At 42.4% G+C, this 13,038-nt stretch overlaps 1 protein-coding gene across 2 annotated transcripts in view; it reads left to right on the plus strand.

Annotated features, from left to right (window-relative positions):
- The first annotated feature begins 522 nt into the window (after window positions 1-522).
- prickle2a (prickle homolog 2a) overlaps window positions 523-13,038 on the plus strand; it is a 97,677-nt gene continuing 85,161 nt past the window's right edge. For both annotated transcript variants that reach the window (XM_056236580.1, XM_056236581.1), the window contains exon 1: window positions 523-608. The gene's annotated coding sequence lies outside the window, so the exon portion shown is untranslated. The remainder of the gene's footprint in view (window positions 609-13,038) is intronic.

Below are 13,038 nucleotides of genomic sequence, written 5' to 3' on the forward strand. Positions count from 1 at the left end.
AGAGAAAGTGTAGAGAGTGAATGTAATGTGTGACCACAAGAGGGAGACAGAGAAGGGAGGAACCCGGATCATGACAAAATAAGGAAGAATAAGAAAATCAGTACAAACACAAAAACACATTCGGTGCTTGGACCTTTAAAAAAAATATTTTGGGCTTTTTTCTCCCTTGTTTTCTGTGAATACCCCTCTCTCTCTCTCTCTCTCTCTCTCTCTCTCTCTCTCATTTAAACCTGCGCATCTTGTCTCCTTTTGGAGCTATAATGGACGGCTCTGCCCACTTCTATCGCTCAACAAGCTTTCTTGTGATTCTGATGAGATTCAGATACTCAGCCTGTGATTGGTCGAGGGCTGATGACTCACTCCTACAGGCTGTTGGGAGGAAGGCAGAACTGACACTCAGAGAGGAAAATGAAAGCATCTTCCTCACCGCAAACACTCTCCATAACGCTGAATCCTACAAAATCCTAACTAAAGAGAAGGTAAAACATCCACAGAACCCCAGTCTGAGACAAAGGAAGATCGCAGCCAGCTACCAATCAGAAAGCCTGCCACACACTGTAAAGACAGGAAAACACCGACCAGCCAGAAAGAGGGAGAAGGAAATCAAGGTAAGTATAAAAACCCTGTATGATTGAGTAGCAGAGAGAAATGACAAATGTAATGCGTATAACCCTTTAATACTGTGTATGTTTGAAAGAAGATGAAATGTATATACTGTAATGAATAGAGTATAAAATAGATTAAGTTAATATAGCCTATGTATGTGTGTGTTATCTGATGTATATGATGATTTAAGAAACTGGTATTTATGCGATTCGTTTGAACTGAACTGAGTGTGAACTGCAGCCGGTTATAATGAGAAATCTGCAGAATTAGTTTATCTCGGGGGTGTTAGCAGAGCACATTGCGCAGTTATATGTGCTTTAAATGGTGTGTGTGTGTGCGTGTGTGTGTGTGTGTGTGGGAGAGAGAGAGAGAGAGAGAGAGAGAGAGAGAGAGAGAGAGAGAGAGAGAGAGAGAGAGAGAGAGAGAGACCCGTGCGCTTTGTATGTGCCAGCAATTGCATTAGTTTCTCTGTATATTTCCAGTTATGTGTATAAATGTAACATAATGTGACATGATTGTGTGTGTTTAGATATAAAATGAATAGTTTGTGCTGGTATGATTAGAGGTGTGGGTAATGCAGTTGGTGTTCAATAAAATTTGTCAAAATGCTGTTAATGCGTATATTGATATAAAGCAATAAATATCAATAATAATTTAGTTTAGCCTTATGACACACACTGTGTGTGTATGATGTGTATGTCTGTTTAACTTAAACTAAAAATATATTAATTTCAAGTGTGTGTGCATATTTTCTACATGTGTCTGTAATGTTACACAGTGTGTGCCAATGGTGTGTAGTGCGCACCTCTTTGAGCTGTGAGATACGTGTGTGTGCCCGGGGTTTGTGTGTATATGTATTGTGTGTTGTGGTGTGTGTTCATGCCTGCACAGCTCTGTAATCGAGTGGGTGGCAAGTGAGAGATGGTTCAGCTTGTGCAAGAGCAGAGTGTGAGTGTGTGTGTGTGTGAGTGAGAAGAGAGATGCTGTGAAAACGCCACAGAGATGAGTGTTAAATGAGCACATTCTCCTCCTCCTCCTCCTCATATCCTCAGTGTTTCATATCGTTGATCTCGAGGGGAGAGATCTGTGTGTCTGCTGTTGTCATTACTTCGATCTGCTTTACATATTTCATGGATTACCGCAGACATATGCGCCCGTGATCGGGTTAGGGGCCAGACGTTTGGCGGTTATGTAACTATTCAGATTGGTGCCTTTAATGTAACATGTCAAGTGTAAAATGTATAATCTCATTTCTAATAAAAAGGAATCTATATTCACTCATTATTACATTTTTCAAATATATATATATAGAAATGAATAGGTAAATAATTGCACACATACGGTAGTGACCCAAGCTGACCATCGAGGATACATGCAGTATTTTGTTTCTCTTTTCAGACCTTTAAATATTGTAATGCACAAGCTGTGGATAAACTATGGACACGTGTGATCACATCAATAAGGACGTTCACTCCAAGATAAATGAATATGAATAACTTAGGGTGAATTCCAATCAAAAGTAAGAATCCTTGTGCCCTACTCATTCTAAAGGACAGAGCCTTGAAGTGGGAAAGACGATGTCATTTCCTCTTTATCTGCATGTTACCATGACAACACTGCACTGTCTGCATCACCCTGTTAGCTGTTCTAATGATGACATGTCTCATTTATTGATTTTAATTGAATTGTTGAATTGCTAGACCCTGCAGATTTTGCTAACATCTCTAATAAACGCATTCCTTTCCTTGGAAGCTTTTACAAACTATATATTCAAATATATTTCATGCATGATGGAAATGTGTGTGATACATCACAGCAAAACAACACACTCCAGTCTGAAGCCTTAGAGAAGCAGAGCAGTCCATTGGCTGATGACACGAACGCCACGCTTTGACTCGTCCGGCAATCCTCAGATGAAGGAAGGTAGCAGGAGCCAAGGAGTAAGGCAGCATCTCGCTCCCTAGTTAGGGTATGTTCCTCAGGCCACTTCTCCTTCGCTGCTCAGTCACAGGCCGACTCCAGGCTGCAGTTTATCAGGTTTAGTCATGACTCCTGGTTCCCAGATCTGAGTGAACAGCAGTCGGGGATTGTGTTGGTCTGTGTGAAGCGTGTCGCTGTGGAAAAGTGTTCAGCTATTGAGCTATGAACGGGAATGTCTCGGCTACGGATGTAACCCTGCGTTACGAACCCCTAGTTACATTCGGCAGAAAGGGGGAACCCAACATGAAGAAGGACACTACCAAAATATAGCGCATACACATTTATTTAAATAGTGAAACTTACCATAACACAAAGAAAACATGCATCATAACAAGAAGAAATAAAACAAAGATGTTTCAAAAATAATTAACAAACTAACAACAATAGGACAACTCAAAAGTATTAAAGCAAAAAATATTAACAAAACCACAATTAAGAAAGAACCCAACAGAAAAGGGAAAACAAACACAAATACAAAGCTTATTTGCTTGCAAGGCGAATCTCCTCTCGTCCTCTATATAGTGAATCAGCAAGGCATGCGAGGAGACGCAGGTGCACAGGAGCGGAGCGAGCTCTCGGAGAGAGAAGTCCTGGCGTCACGCAGGAGAAACACACTCGAGCCGGAACTAACCCGGGAGCAAAACCCATTCAACATCTCATCACCAATAAGGCCTACAAAACACCCAATCTGCTAGAGGATGTTGAAGCCATCAACTGAACTACTAAGACTACAGAAGAGTCCCAAGAAGGACGAGCAGGACCTGGAGGTTTCGCTCGCCTCGTCCCACGCATGAACGGAAGACAAGCGGTCTCTAACTAACACCCTCTGTTGGAATGGGGAATCAGCCTCTATCTCCTGGCCAGTCCATCGGGAAACTCCACAATGTGTTTTGCACACAGTTCAGTTCCTGGAGCTTTCTGCTAACAGTCAGAGTTGTAGAGAGAATGTGCTACGATTGGTCAGCATAATGTGACTGTTATCTGATTGGCTTGAGTAGACAGTGGATGGAGATCCACTATTTCAGACTGATCTCATGAAATGGCGTATGTATGACACGCCAATTCGTATTTCCATAATTGGCGTGCTATCAACACGCATAATCGCTTTTCAGCGTGTTTATCAACGCCTTGACTTAACGTTACATTACTGTATATATCTAAATATATGACCTACCCCAACCCCGTCCCTAACCCTACCCGTCACTGGGGTTAATACCATTTATGAGTCTTCCCCTACCATCCTAGGAAAAAAAATATTGCTCCACAGATGTAGATATAGATTTTGCTTCGTTTCGCTCGGACATTTAACAGCGTACACATACACGCAAAAGATGACGGTTCGTTTCGGCGCGGACACACACGCGGATAGCTCAAAATGCGTATAGATAACACGCCACTTGACTTGAAAGTGGCGTGTATGTTTACGCAAAGTCATGATGCCATGTTGACTATTTGAAGATCTAACCTATTTGTGGATTTTTGTGTACGTTTTGAAATGTTTCGAAATCCAAAAATGCGTGCAGCCATCCACAAATGTACAGGAAGCGATTCACAAATGAGTGCCAGGTAGAGTTGTGTTTGTGACATAAAAACATATTTGTGAATGATTTTTTATTGTTTTATTGTATTCTTTTAATAATTTAATACATTTTTGTGAAATTCCTGACATATATTTGTGGATCCCATTCTATTTATTTTTGAATATGTTTAAAATGCCCCTTTTATGCTTTTTTAGATATTACCTCTCAAACAGTGGGTAATAAAGCTGTTTGTGAATGTAAAAGGTCTGCAAAGTGCAGATAAACAGAGTTTTTGTCTCCTTAAAGAAAGAAGCAATTCTGAACTGCTGAAACCAGTCGTCAGTACTCTTTTCATTTCTTCTTACTTCTGTAACATTCACACATAACAATGTAACAAATTTGCATAATGCCCTCCTCTGGTCTTCATTGGATGCCCTCAAACACAGTAGCTGGCTCATGTTGTGTACATGTCCAGAAGAAGCTGTTTTCTGCTCTGCAAAAGAAAATTCTCTTTGTATACACTTCCAAATGATGAGGATGTGAAGAGTCAGTGGTTAAAATTATCACCGCGATACAACAGCAGTATAACTTTTTGTTATGTACCCGTCATTTTACTGACGACTGCTTGCGAGGTAAACACAGGATTTGCCAAACGCTTATCCATTAAAGATGGGGCAGTACCCAGATTATTTGGACCAACTTGCTCCTCTGAATTCCAACCTGTAAGTATGATTCATTTTTGATGTATATATTTTCTAGCAAGTGTTCAAAATACGTAGTTTGGTGTAGTATATTTTGTATGTCTCCGGCTAACCGGCTAACTCACGCTATTACTGTCTTACTGAAATAGTTCTGCTAATCAGCTGTGGGCCACTATTACCTAAAACTGTCTATTAATGCAGATTGTCTGTTTTTCTTACTACTTTGAGTAAAAATAAAGGATGTAGCAAGATTTGTTTTAATGTTACATCAGTTATTTACGTTAGTGCTGGGCGAACATATGCACCGTTATTGATACCATTAACAATACAGTTCCCACATGTGCACCTAAAATATACACATCAGATTGTTGATGGACATACACTTGTTAATGCTGATAGAGGCATCTCATAATGCACAACAAACTGAGTAAAAACGTATCATTGAGAAACGTCCCGTTCGAGTCGTCCTTGCGATGGAGGTTTGGGTCGAATAACTAGTTCTTCCAATGTTTCATCTTCGGTTGATTTCAAAATCAACACTATCGTTTCTGTCCTTCCAGTGTGTACAATCACTGAGCATTTTCGAAGCCTCTAGAGCTGAAATTCAGATAAGGTAATGGCTGTTTCTCTCTCTGTGGTCATTAAAAATCCCATGACACTTCTCGTAAAGAGTAGGGGTGTAACCCCGGTGTCCTGGCCACATTCCACCCATTGGCCCCTGCCAATCATGGCCTCCTAATAATCCCCATCCACTGAATTGGCTCTATCACTCTCTCTCCTCTCCAACTATAGCTGGTGTGTGGTGAGCACACTGGCGCCGTTGTACTGTGGCTGCCGTCGTATCATCCAAGTGGATGCTGCACACTGGTGCTGGTTGAGGAGAGACCCCCTGATATGATTGTAAAGCGCTTTGGGTGTACAGTAGTACATGTGAAAGCGCTATATAAATGCATCATTCATTCATTCATTCATTCATGTTTCGTTTCTGACATGTGTAGCATGTAAGCAGTAGACCAATTATACTGGACCATCTGACCAATCAGACCAGAGTAGACCAATCACAACAGACTGGGCCATCTGACCAATCAGAGCAGAGTAGACCAATTACAACAGACTGGGCCATCTGACCAATCAGACCAGAGTAGACCAATCACAACAGACTGGGCCATCTGACCAATCAGAGCAAAGTAGAACAATCACAACAGACTGGGCCATCTGACCAATCAGAGCAGAGCAGACCAATCACAACAGACTGGGCCATCTGACCAATCAGAGCAGAGTAGACCAATTATACTGGGCCATCTGACCAATCAGACCAGAGTAGACCAATCACAACAGACTGGGCCATCTGACCAATCAGAGCAGAGTAGACCAATTACAACAGACTGGGCCATCTGACCAATCAGAGCAGAGTAGACCAATCACAACAGACTGGGCCATCTGACCAATCAGAGCAGAGTAGAACAATCACAACAGACTGGGCCATCTGACCAATCAGAGCAGAGCAGACCAATCACAACAGACTGGGCCATCTGGCCAATCAGAGCAGAGCAGACCAATCACGACAGACTGAGTCATCTGACCAATCAGAGCAGAGTAGACCAATCACAAAAGACTGGGCCATCTGACCAATCAGAGCAGAGTAGACCAATCAAAACAGACTGAGTCATCTGACCAATCAGAGCAGAGTAGACCAATCACAACAGACTGAGTCATCTGACCAATCAGAGCAGAGTAGACCAATCACAACAGACTGAGTCATCTGACCAATCAGAGCAGAGTAGACCAATCACAACAGACTGGGCCATCTGACCAATCAGAGCAGAGTAGACCAATCACAACAGACTGGGCCATCTGACCAATCAGAGCAGAGTAGACCAATCACAACAGACTGTGCCATCTGACCAATCAGAGCAGAGTAGAACAATCACAACAGACTGGGCCATCTGACCAATCAGAGCAGAGCAGACCAATCACAACAGACTGGGCCATCTGACCAATCAGAGCAGAGTAGACCAATTATACTGGGCCATCTGACCAATCAGAGCAGAGTAGACCAATCACAACAGACTGGGCCATCTGACCAATCAGAGCAGAGTAGACCAATCACAACAGACTGGGCCATCTGACCAATCAGAGCAGAGTAGAACAATCACAACAGACTGGGCCATCTGACCAATCAGAGCAGAGTAGAACAATCACAACAGACTGGGCCATCTGACCAATCAGAGCAGAGTAGACCAATCACAACAGACTGAGTCATCTGACCAATCAGAGCAGAGTAGACCAATCACAACAGACTGAGTCATCTGACCAATCAGAGCAGAGTAGACCAATCACAACAGACTGGGCCATCTGGCCAATCAGAGCAGAGCAGACCAATCACAACAGACTGAGTCATCTTACCAATCAGAGCAGAGTAGACCAATCACAAAAGACTGGGCCATCTGACCAATCAGAGCAGAGTAGACCAATCACAACAGACTGAGTCATCTGACCAATCAGAGCAGAGTAGACCAATCACCACAGACTGGGCCATCTGACCAATCAGAGCAGAGTAGACCAATCACAACAGACTGGGCCATCTGACCAATCAGAGCAGAGTAGACCAATCACAACAGACTGGGCCATCTGGCCAATCAGAGCAGAGCAGACCAATCACAACAGACTGAGTCATGTGACCAATCAGAGCAGAGTAGACCAATCACAAAAGACTGGGCCATCTGACCAATCAGAGCAGAGTAGACCAATCACAACAGACTGAGTCATCTGACCAATCAGAGCAGAGTAGACCAATCACAACAGACTGAGTCATCTGACCAATCAGAGCAGAGTAGACCAATCACAACAGACTGGGCCATCTGACCAATCAGAGTAGACCAATCACAACAGACTGGGCCATCTGACCAATCAGAGCAGAGTAGACCAATCACAACAGACTGGGCCATCTGACCAATCTGAGCAGAGTAGACCAATCACAACAGACTGGGCCATCTGACCAATCAGAGCAGAGTAGAACAATCACAACAGACTGGGCCATCTGACCAATCAGAGCAGAGTAGACCAATCACAACAGACTGGGCCATCTGGCCAATCAGAGCAGAGCAGACCAATCACAACAGACTGAGTCATCTGACCAATCAGAGCAGAGTAGACCAATCACAAAAGACTGGGCCATCTGACCAATCAGAGCAGAATAGACCAATCACAACAGACTGGGCCATCTGGCCAATCAGAGCAGAGCAGACCAATCACAACAGACTGAGTCATCTGACCAATCAGAGCAGAGTAGACCAATCACAAAAGACTGAGCCCTCTGACCAATCAGAGCAGAGTAGACCAATCACAACAGACTGGGCCATCTGACCAATCAGAGCAGAGCAGACCAATCACAACAGACTGGGCCATCTGACCAATCAGAGCAGAGTAGACCAATCACAACAGACTGGGCCATCTGGCCAATCAGAGCAGAGCAGACCAATCACAACAGACTGAGTCATCTGACCAATCAGAGCAGAGTAGACCAATCACAAAAGACTGGGCCATCTGACCAATCAGAGCAGAATAGACCAATCACAACAGACTGGGCCATCTGGCCAATCAGAGCAGAGCAGACCAATCACAACAGACTGAGTCATCTGACCAATCAGAGCAGAGTAGACCAATCACAAAAGACTGGGCCATCTGACCAATCAGAGCAGAGTAGACCAATCACAACAGACTGGGCCATCTGACCAATCAGAGCAGAGTAGACCAATCACAACAGACTGGGCCATCTGACCAATCAGAGCAGAGTAGACCAATCACAACAGACTGGGCCATCTGACCAATCAGAGCAGAGTAGACCAATCACAACAGACTGGGCCATCTGACCAATCAGAGCAGAGTAGACCAATCACAACAGACCAGGCCATCTGACCAATCAGAGCAGAGTAGACCAATCACAACAGACTGGGCCATCTGACCAATCAGAGCAGAGTAGACCAATCACAACAGACTGGGCCATCTGACCAATCAGAGCAGAGTAGACCAATCACAACAGACTGGGCCATCTGACCAATCAGAGCAGAGTAGACCAATCACAACAGACTGGGTCATCTGACCAATCAGAGCAGAGTAGAACAATCACAACAGACTGGGTCATCTGACCAATCAGAGCAGAGTAGACCAATCACAACAGACTGAGCCGTCTGACCAATCAGAGCAGAGTAGACCAATCACAACAGACTGGGTCATCTGACCAATCAGAGCAGAGTAGACCAATCACAACAGACTGGGTCATCTGACCAATCAGAGCAGAGTAGAACAATCACAACAGACTGGGTCATCTGACCAATCAGAGCAGAGTAGACCAATCACAACAGACTGGGCCATCTGACCAATCAGAGCAGAGTAGACCAATCACAACAGACTGGGTCATCTGACCAATCAGAGCAGAGTAGACCAATCACAACAGACTGAGTCATCTGACCAATCAGAGCAGAGTAGACCAATCACAGCAGACTGGGCCATCTGACCACTCAGAGCAGAGTAGACCAATCACAACAGACTGGGCCATCTGACCAATCAGAGCAGAGTAGACCAATCACAATCCATGTCTCAAGCTGCGTTTCCACCGAAATAACCTGGACCAATTTGGAACTTTTCCTCCCCGAGGAACTTTTCCTCCCCCAGACCTGGTCTAAAGTACCATGAAGATTAGGCAAATAGTCCAGTGACGTAGGACTGCGCACTACTTTACAGTTCCCGCTAGATTTCATCCTCTGAATCTAAGCTTAATAAAGCCTGAACCTCATCGTCGTATTTTTTAAACACCATTGTTGATTCGAATAGCAAACAACTGTTACTGCACGCACCGCAACAGATGAAATGCTCGCAAGCAGGGACTTTCTGAGGGAGAAATTTTTACCCGTAACTTAATTTAGACCCTGGTTCCTGCGCGGTAAACACACCGAGTACCGCCCCAAAGTCCCTAGTTCCTGGGGAAAGTTCCTGCGGTGGAAAAGCGGCTTTACATTAGTACTCTGCACATTACAGTCACACAATAGTCGCCATTTTGAAATATATTCTGCTCTCCGCCTTTGCTTTCAAATTTGATCAGATTCTCACCAAAAGTGGCTCAGATGTAGTCCAGTAAGAGCTGTGAGTGTAAACCTCACTCCCCTGGCCTCAAGAAGTGTGCTAGCGACTGATCCTAGCAGAATAAAATCTGTCAGAAAATCACCATCAAAAAATTGTGTCTATGTTTATAGTTTTGACTCTTGGATTAAAGATCTTTTTGAGTATCTTCATCGTCGTGCGCTTCACTACAGCCACCCACCGTGACACAGTTCAAAATATATATTTTTTTATTTTGGTTGTAACTTTTTAAGTGCAAATCTTAGTGAAATTTACTGGTTTTCGTTGTTTGCTGATACTTCAAATGTTGTCCATTTCAGGTTGTATAGAGCAGACTTTTGATTTCTGTCTTTCAAAAGTTAACAATGTCAACCAAAAATTAGATGAGAGGCTTCCCAATTGTTCAATCAAACGCAACTTTAGCTTAACCATTGGCCTTTGTCTAATGTGGCTCTTCAGCTATCAGGCTAACAGTAAACTGATGTGCTTCTATGTTAGTTTTTGGTTAGCATGGTATCTAATGCTTTTGTGTGTACATTCTCACTTTGGAAGATCTCCTTGACATCAAGACAAACATGTGTCCTCTGTTACTGGGTTTTTAGTCTAAAGGTTGGGTGTTTGAATCTTACATGCTGCATCATCTGTACCATTTCTATTATCTCATGTACATTCAATTTCTTCTCTCATTTGTGTTCTGTCAGCTCTGTATTTCGCTTAATACTAGGGGTATAACGATACACGTATTCGTATTGAACCGTTCGGTACTAGGCTTTCGGTTCGGTTTTCGGAACGCATTTTTTAACCGAACGCTTCGTTGGACCGTTTTTCCTGGAGACCAAAATTTCGTTATTTCAAATGAATTTGCGTCGCGCGTGGCAAGCGCGCTTATAATGTAAGAGACGCTGGCGTGACCACAACATTGCCCAACATCAAATGGCAAATGTAATGTAAGTGGAACGAAACTGAGCTACTCGTTATTGTGTGGTTGACGGACCGTTTATCAGTCTGGACCAATGTAGCGTGAGCCGATCTTAATCAAGCAGCACTGTTACTACACAGAGGAATCCAGTAAAGAAAGCATTTGAATTCGCCACTGAAGTAATAACATCTAGTGAGAAACAGTCACATTTCTCCGTTATTAACGGATCAAACAGCGCTGACGTGGAAACCAGGAGGAAACATTGTGCCATGAATGAACTATCCAGTGTCCACAGATCAGCAACATTCACCATGGGTTTACTGTAGTAACACTACTAACTGTAGTAACACTACTAACTGTAACCATGGACGTTTGGCAGGAATAGTCGGCTACAATGCTTTCAAGTAACATCACGTCGGTTTTATTTTGACATTATGAATACAATTGCTGCAATCAAATGTTAATCTGAACTAAAATAAACCTTTGTTTATAACTACTACAATATTACATTTCATTTTGTCCAAGGAGCCGTTTTGTTTTATAAGCTCCTAAAAAAGGCCAAGTATAGCTCCATCATTGCTCAAAGTAAAAAAATATCATACTTTATGATGTTAGTTTTAATAAAAATATAATTAAAAAAAATTAATCAAGGAAATTTCTCTGGCATTTCTTTCTTTTTGCTGTATCGGAAACGTACCGAACCGTACCGAACCGAACCGTGCATTTTGTGAACCGTTACACCCCTACTTAATACTATTAAAAACTATCAGAGATAATGTAAATTAACATACAGTTTGGATTGTCTGTTTGGTTCTGTTCTGGGCCACTGGACGCCAGAGGGAGAGGCCTGTGGTGTGATGATTTATTACTATTCATCGATGTCTTGCTGGAGAGGCGATTATGTGCAAATGTGTTTGCTCGTGTGATGTCACAGATCTTACAATATCCAATCAAGCTGTTTTTGGAGCTTAGTTAATATGTTTTTATTTTTTATTATATATAATAAGAGGATGTTTTAAGTTATCCCTATTCCCACCCAGCGAGTCTAATTGCCAGATAGACTGCAGAGATATTTCAGTCACTCTAAGGACTAATTAATTATAATTATAATTCGTTAAATTTATATAGCGCTTTTCTGGGTACTCAAAGCACTTTACATGGAAGGGGGAATCTCCTCAACCACCACCAATGTGCAGCACCACCTGGATGATGCGACGGCAGCCATACTGTGCCAGAACGCCCACCACACACCAGCTTACTGGTGGAGAGGAGACAGTGATGAAGCCAATCAGTATATGGGGATGATTAGGAGGCCATTACCTGTTCTATAAAGAACTTGTGAAATAAGTTCATAAAGAGTTCATAGCACAAGTTCGGGAGGTACGGGTTCATTTAATCCAGCCAATCAACATCTGCTTACCTCTGTCCTGCAACAGTTTTCAGGCATCCCTCCGCCACCCCAACTCTCTACCAAGGACAGCAAGCCAAATAGGTTTTTTCCCTATTCAATTCAAAGATTACACAAACATGTAAACTCGTGACATATACTAAATGTGTTCTTTTGGATCAAGTAAAGCAGGGTACATCTCCTTTTTCATGAATGAGATGCTTTCTTTTTTCTTTTTTTTTTGGAAACTCATGTATGATTTTGGCAGTGTGCTTTTGATCATTATCATGTTATAATATTCTTCTTCTGCCAAGCTTCTGGAGACTGGAAGTCATCTTGTCAGCAAGTATTTTGGTACATTACATTCACAGGCATTCTGGGTTCTATAAATGCCAGCTTTCCAAAATCTTTTGCACTTATGCAGCCCCATGTCATCACACTCCCACCTCTCTGCTTCATATTGTTCATTTTGGCAGCAGATTTTGATTTAGTTTTAGTCATATTTTAGTCATCTGAATTGTTTTAGATTTAGTCTAGTTTTAGTTAGACTAAATATAATAAGATTTTAGTTGACTATTTCTACAGTAGATTTGGTCAGCTAAAATCTAATGGGTTTAGTTAAATTGTAATGCATTAATCTAGAATTTCTCTAAAATGTCCAAACCCATTATATACTCCTGGAGAAAACATCTATCAACCTATTTATATAAATGATATTAAAGTTTGAACACAATGCAGACTCATATTTAACTGCTGTGACATATCATGTCTTAAAATTAAATAAAACCACTTTCTACTAAAGGAGAA

The sequence above is a fragment of the Rhinichthys klamathensis genome, unplaced genomic scaffold (genome assembly GCF_029890125.1).
Source record: "Rhinichthys klamathensis goyatoka isolate OS25496 unplaced genomic scaffold, OSU_Roscu_1.1 h1tg000453l_1, whole genome shotgun sequence".
Taxonomy (NCBI): domain Eukaryota; kingdom Metazoa; phylum Chordata; class Actinopteri; order Cypriniformes; family Leuciscidae; genus Rhinichthys; species Rhinichthys klamathensis.